The sequence below is a fragment of the Mandrillus leucophaeus genome, unplaced genomic scaffold, assembly GCF_000951045.1.
Source record: "Mandrillus leucophaeus isolate KB7577 unplaced genomic scaffold, Mleu.le_1.0 Scaffold1003, whole genome shotgun sequence".
Lineage (NCBI taxonomy): Eukaryota > Metazoa > Chordata > Mammalia > Primates > Cercopithecidae > Mandrillus > Mandrillus leucophaeus.
In genome coordinates this window covers 208,809-215,509 of record NW_012098133.1, presented here as the reverse complement: position 1 = coordinate 215,509, position 6,701 = coordinate 208,809, and positions in this window count along the sequence as shown.

Below are 6,701 nucleotides of genomic sequence, written 5' to 3'. Positions count from 1 at the left end.
TTTTTTTTGGAGACAGTCTCGCTCTGTCACCCAGGCTGGAGTGCAGTGGCGTGATCTCGACTCACTACAACCTCGCCTCCAGGTTTAAGCGATTCTCCTGCCTCAGCCTCCCGAGCAGCTGGGATTACAGGCACACGTCACCACGCCTGTCTAATTTCTTGTATTTTTTGGTAGAGGCAGGATTTCACCATGTTGGCCAGGCTGGTCTTGAACTCCTGACCTCAGGTGATGCACCAGCCTCGGCCTCCCAAAGTGCTGGGATTACATGCGTGAGCCACCGTGCCTGGCCTGATATAGAGTGAACTGAATGACTGAATTGGATTAACTAGAAGGGATCAGAGTAGAAGGGAAAAATCTTAAGGAGCCTCTAGCCCAAGAATCCATAGTGTAAGTAGTGGGACCAGCGTTTAACCCCCCTTATCCTCATGGCTTCCATTGCACAACAAACTGTATCAGCCCACAGTGTGGAAATCAGGAAACTATGGTAGGGAAAGGAGGCCTTGCCCATGGCCCCAAACTGGGCTCCCCTTGGGGAGGCACCTCTAGGAGCTCATGGCCAAGACTGAGCAGAGTAGTCTTGGCTCTGAGACCCTGGGGCGTGGCATCCATAGGTGCACAGCTCTGTTGGCATGGCCTGGCTGGAAGACTCTGGCCAGATTTACCTGGTCTCCCTGGCTGATCCCAGTGCCTTTTGGCTTGGTGACTGCTCTCACTCTTGGCTGCTTCCACGGTGCCTTAGAGCACACAGTCAGCAGAATAGCTTCCCTCAGCATTGCTGAGATGGGTCTGGGCCATCCCACTGTCGCCTGTGCTGACTTCTGAGGCCTCATCAACACTGCAGGAAGCATGATGCACCCAAAAGGATGTAGGTGGGACATCCAGGGGATAGAGCCTCCTGCCTGGGCATCTCATATGGAGCCAGCACAAATAATTGCATCCTCACTGCTCTTACCTCTTCTCATCCACAGGCAGGCTTCCTCGAGTCAAGCAATTTTCCTTTTCTCCTCTGTGTCTTCTCTGAAGGGAAGTGTGAAATTTTTCAAGTCTTCACTAAGTTTGTGACCATCAATTAACCCTAAATCAATCAATAATCACCACCCCTATACACACACACTTATATACACAAATATAGGCAGTCAGCCAGGCACAGTGGCTCACACCTATAATCCCAGCACTTTGGAAGGCTGAGGCAAGTGGATCACCTGAGGTCAGGAGTTCGAGACCAGCCTGGCCAACATGGTGAAACCTGTCTCTACTAAAAGTGAAAAAAAATTAGCTGGGCGTGGTGGCACATGCCTGTAATCCCAGCTGCTCAGGAGGCTGAGGGAGGATAATCATTTGAAGCTGGGAGGCAGAGGTTGCAGGGAGTCAAGATCACACCACTGCACTCCAGCCTGGGCGAAAGAGCAAGACTCCTTCTCAAAAAAACTACATATACATAGTCAATGTCTTTCATAGAAAAAAGTAGGACCTTTTAAAAATTTTATCATTGGCTAATTATGTGGCCTTCCTCAAGGCCTCAAATCCTTCCCTCAACATGAAAAGTTACTGCCAGCCAGGGCAGAGGCGTGTGCCTATAGTCCCAGCTACTACAAAGGCTGAGGAGGGAGAATCTCTTGAGCCCAGGAGTTCAAGTCTGCAGTGAGCTATCATCATGTCACTGCACTCCAGCCTGGGCAACAAACTGAGACCCCCATCTGTAAAATAATTAAATAATTTTAAAAATAAAAAATAGTAAATGAAAAACGTTGCTTCCATTGAGTACCTGCAACGCACCAGGCAGTTGAGCTTAGAGCCTTACAAATGCATCACCTCATTCAGTTCCCACACGACCCTATCAGATAAGTAACATTTTCTTTCTTTCTTTCTTTCTTTCTTTTTTTTTTTTTTTGAGACAGGGTTTCACTTTTGTTGCCCAGGATGGAGAGCAATGGTGGATCTTGGCTCACTGCAAACTCCGCCTCCCGGGTTCAAGTTATTCTCCTACCGCAGCCTCTCAAGTAGCTGGGATTATAGACATGCACCACCATGCCCAGGAAATTTTTGTATTTTTAGTAGAGATGGGGTTTCGCCACATTGGCCAGGCTGGTCTCGAACTCCTGACCTCAGGTGATCCACCCGCCTTGGCCTCCCAAAGTGCTGGGATTACAGGCATGAGCCACCGCACCTAGCCAGGTAAGTAACATCTTAAAAAGGTAATTGTGAAATATAACAGATATACAGAAGCTGTCTAAAACATGTATATGAATCTATAATATATTAATATATATCTATTACATATGTATCTGTAGCAACATTCTCTTTCTTTCCTTATAGTTTTGTTACCCACATATGCATTTCTAAATAATATAATTTAGTCTTGCCTATTTTTGAAGTATAAGTGAATGGGATCATATTGTACATATTCTTTTGAGCTTTTTTTTTTTTTTTAACTTACTTTTATCTTTGTGAAAGACTAGAAAATGCAGACCCTGACTGGACAGCCACATCCCAGCTGAATTCTAATACCATGGAAGAAGGAGAGAATGGATGTTGGTGGATAATTAGCCATTTTGCTACAATGTATTATTCACCCACCTCCCATTATTTCTGGAGTTATTTCTTTCCTGCTCACTTTGATTAATAATTTCCCCTTCTTTTCTATCTCATGGCAACCTCAATGATAAATCATGGAACCAATGAGTAGGCTTTAGTTCAAGAAGGCAATAATTTCATTCTAGGTAGTTTTGGGCAATGTGAGCAGAAATGCCCTCCCACACCATTAAATTTTTCTTTCCCTCTTTTTTTTTTTTTGAGATGGTGTCTTACTCTGTCGCCCAGGCTGCAGTGCAGTGGCACGATGTTGGTGCACTGCAACCTCCATCTCCCGGGTTCAAGCAATTCTTCTGCCTCAGCCTCCCAAGTAGCTGGGATTACAAGCATGCGTCACTACACTGGACTAATTTTTTTTTTTTTTTTTTTTTTTTTAGTAGAGGCGGGGTTTTACCATGTTGGCCAGGCTGGCCTCAAACTCCTGAGCTCAAGTGATCCACCCACCTCGACCTCCCAAAGTGCTGGGATTACAGGCGTGAGTCACCACGCCCGGCCTCAAATTTTCTTAAATAAACATATTTTGAGGGCTTATTTACCGTAAGATACTAAGCACATGCAAAGGCATCCTGACTGCTTACCATGTATGGAAATTCCAATAAAAGGGCGTGCATAGTTAAAGGGTTAAGGGTATGTGCACCCACAGGGTAAGTCTTAGAACCAATTTATAGAGTCTTAGATGTCCAGCCATATCCTGTCCTGCAAGGACAGTCCCATGTAGTACATGCAGAGAAGGGTGGACTGGATGTGATATATATAAGGGGTTGTGGGCATAGGAGAGGTGGTGGGACAGGGTGATGATTAGAAAGACCGTAGAGTCTTACATGTCCAGCCATATCCTGTCCTGCAAGGACAGTCCCATGTAGTACATGCAGAGAAAGGTGGACTGGATGTGATATACATAGGGGGTTGCGGGCGTAGGAGAGGTGGTGGGATAGGGTGAGGATCAGAAAAACCTAGGAAGTGTTTCCTAGCTCTGCCCTAGTTGGGCGAATCTCTTAATTACACTCAGCCTCAGTTTCCTCATCGGTAAAATGTACCTACATCTGAGAAAGAGATAGTAATTATCCTCATTTTACAGATGAGGAATCCCAGGCTCAGAGAAGTTAGCTTGCCCAAGAATTCATTAGAGAAAGCGGAGTCAGGATTCAAGCCCAGGCAGTCTGACTCCAGAGATGGAGTTCTTCATTGCTAAGAATCACTAGTGGGATGGGGGTGTGCAGAATGAGTTGGGGGAGGAGGATATACTTTTAACACACTTAATGCATCCACTGTTAGATGTTTTCTGATTTCCAAGTTGTTAAAAAGAGAGTAAGTGTGTTTTAGCATGAAGGAAACACGATACTGTGAGAGGGCAGGAAGGATGAGGAACAGAGACTCAATGATCCCCGGCTCTCTCTGCTGTTTCTTTCTTGGGTTTACAGCCTTGGGCAGGCCCCAAGTAGAACAGCCACGTAAACGCATGCCTAGAGCGCTTGCCTCCAAGATGAGGGCATGAGTGCAGGATGTCACTGAATTTCCCTCCCCCGGCAACCAAGATTTTTGGGGTTGGGGGGTGGGGTGCAACGGTTGCCACAGTTATTGTTCCTCCACAGCCTCGGAGCAAGATTTCCCCCCAAAGCCATATTAAATAAATAAAAGGAAATTCAGCAGATGGGAACATGAATCAATGAAAACTCCCATATGAGTGCAAAGATTTATGTCAAAAAACAAAACATCAACATCTGGGAGCTGCCACGTCTCCTCTTGGCTGCTCATTTGGAATGGATTCTCAGTGTCGCTTTCCGCCTCTTTCTAGCCCTGGGAGAGGACAGCAAGAAATAAAGAATGAAGCCCATTAAAAATAGTCATTTTTAATAAGAAATGAACGCTGCTTTCCCCCTCAAGGCTGGAGGGAGCGTGATGCAGGCAGTGGAGCTGCGGGCTCGGCCCCTGGATCGTGGGGAGAGAGAGCCCCCTGCCGGGCGCGGAGGGGCGCCCTCCCTCCCGGGCCCAGCGCCGCTGTCTAGGGTCGGTTCCCTCCAGATTTCACAGCCGCGGCAGCAGCAGGAGCGCGCACACGCCCGCGCCCACTGCACTGCGGCGATGCTCGGCAGCTCAGCGGCGGTGCTCGGCAGCTCAGCGGCGGTGCTCGGCTGCTCAGCCGCCGGGTCTTCAAGTGTGTGCGGCCCGGCCCCGGGAGATTCTGGGGCAGTCTCCGCAGGCAGTCAAGCCTGCCGCCGGGGCGCTCCTCTGGCCACGGCGAACCTGCACCTGCCTTCCCCAATCCGGGGGAAGGGAGGAGGCGAAAGAGGAACCTAGGCCTTGAGTAATGTGTAGTGCGGATCCAAGTCCGCACTTAGCTCTTAAGCTGGGCCACGAGGGCCCTAAAGGGACAGGCGTTGGATTCTGATATGTGGATTCAAATCAGCTCTGCCACCGTCAACTATGTGACCTTGAAGAAATTCACCTCCCTGAGCCAGCAATTTCATCATCTGTAAAATGGGAATAAAAGCACCAGTCTCCCAGGGAGGCTGTGAAAAGTAAATGGGAAACCATGTGAAATACTTAACACGGTGCACATATACATAAAATTTAATAAATGTTAGCAATTATAATCAGGGATAAAGACTCAAATTCTCATCATAGGTGACAAGGCTCTTACAACCCGTGTTGTAAGCTCTTGCAGCCTTGGAGAGGTCACTGACCTCTTCCATCACTGGGTTCCAGTCGCATTAACCTTGACTTCCACCGAGCAGCCTACTTCCTATCTGCCTCAGGACCTTTGCATCTGCTGTTCCCTCTGCCTGGATGGCTCTTTTCCACCTTCTGCTTCAACCCAGCCTGCCCTTTCTTTGGGCCTCTAGTTACTTGTCACATTGTCCAGGAAAGCCTTCCTGATTCATTTCTGCCCAAAATATAGTTCCTCTGCTCTATGCTCTCATAGCAGCCCAGCTTCTCCTTCCTAGCAACCTTCCTAATTGAAATGTATCATCAGTTTTGTTATGTTTCCTATCCGTCGCCTACTGGACAATTCACTCCATGAGGCCAGGAGCCCAGCCTATCTCATTCGCTGCTCTATCCTCAGTCCCCAGGACGGTGACTGGCCTAGGCTCTCCATTTGTGGTAAATGACCCAGAGTGGATGGCAGGACTCAGGCCAGAGGGAATCCTGGGTCTTCTACGTTGTTTCACCAGTTCCTTCCAACAGTAAACATTCATTTATTAAGATCTTCTATATGCTATGTCCTGTGTTGGGCACCAGAGACACAGACTCATACAATTCAATCTCTGACTTAATGGAGCTTGTAGTTCAAAGGCAGAGATGGATATGGGAACAGAGGACAGCACAGATGGGGTGAAGACAGCAATGCGGGTGGTCGTTCTTACAAGGACAGGGCCCTTGGCTCCACGTGGCATAGATGGACTAAGCTAAGTGCTTTACCTGCATTATCTAACTAAAACTCACAACTATTAGAGAGGCCTATTATCATCCCCATTATACAGATGAGACATAAAGAATTTAAACAACTTGCCTAGTGTCGCAAAAAGAGTAAAAGCAGAAACGAGATTCGAACAGGCACATACACATTCTGATTCAGAGTCAGACCTCCGAACTACTTGGTCACACTGCCTCAAGAAAACAGCTGTGAGATTACCTACCTCCCACCCTCATGACTCCAGTTCTGTGCTGGGTAGAGTGCGGCCCTGCCCCTCCTGGGTTCCTGCCAATAGGACTGCCACCACCCAAGAGCAGAGAGGAGGTAGGGAAAGCAGGGCTGAGGGGCAGGGAATGCATCCACCCTGTTCCACACATGGCACTTAATGAGGAATGTTCACAAGGGTGGCAAAGGGGACCTGCAATAGCTCAACTAAAAACAGGAGCATCTCTGACTTCCGTGCTGCCAAATCCCCAGTGCTTGAGGGAGGCCCCAGCCTAAACCCAGCTCAATGCCCTGAGGGTGTTGCTCTCACCTTTCTCACCCACTTCCAAACTTCACTGATCCTGCTACACCTCCTTTCACCACCTGAGGCTTTTTTTAAAGGTTGAATTCACACCCTCCTCCATTTGCTCTCGTAATGGCAGCTCTGCCTGCCCACCTAGAACCCAAGAGTCAGCCAGCACAGGGTTTG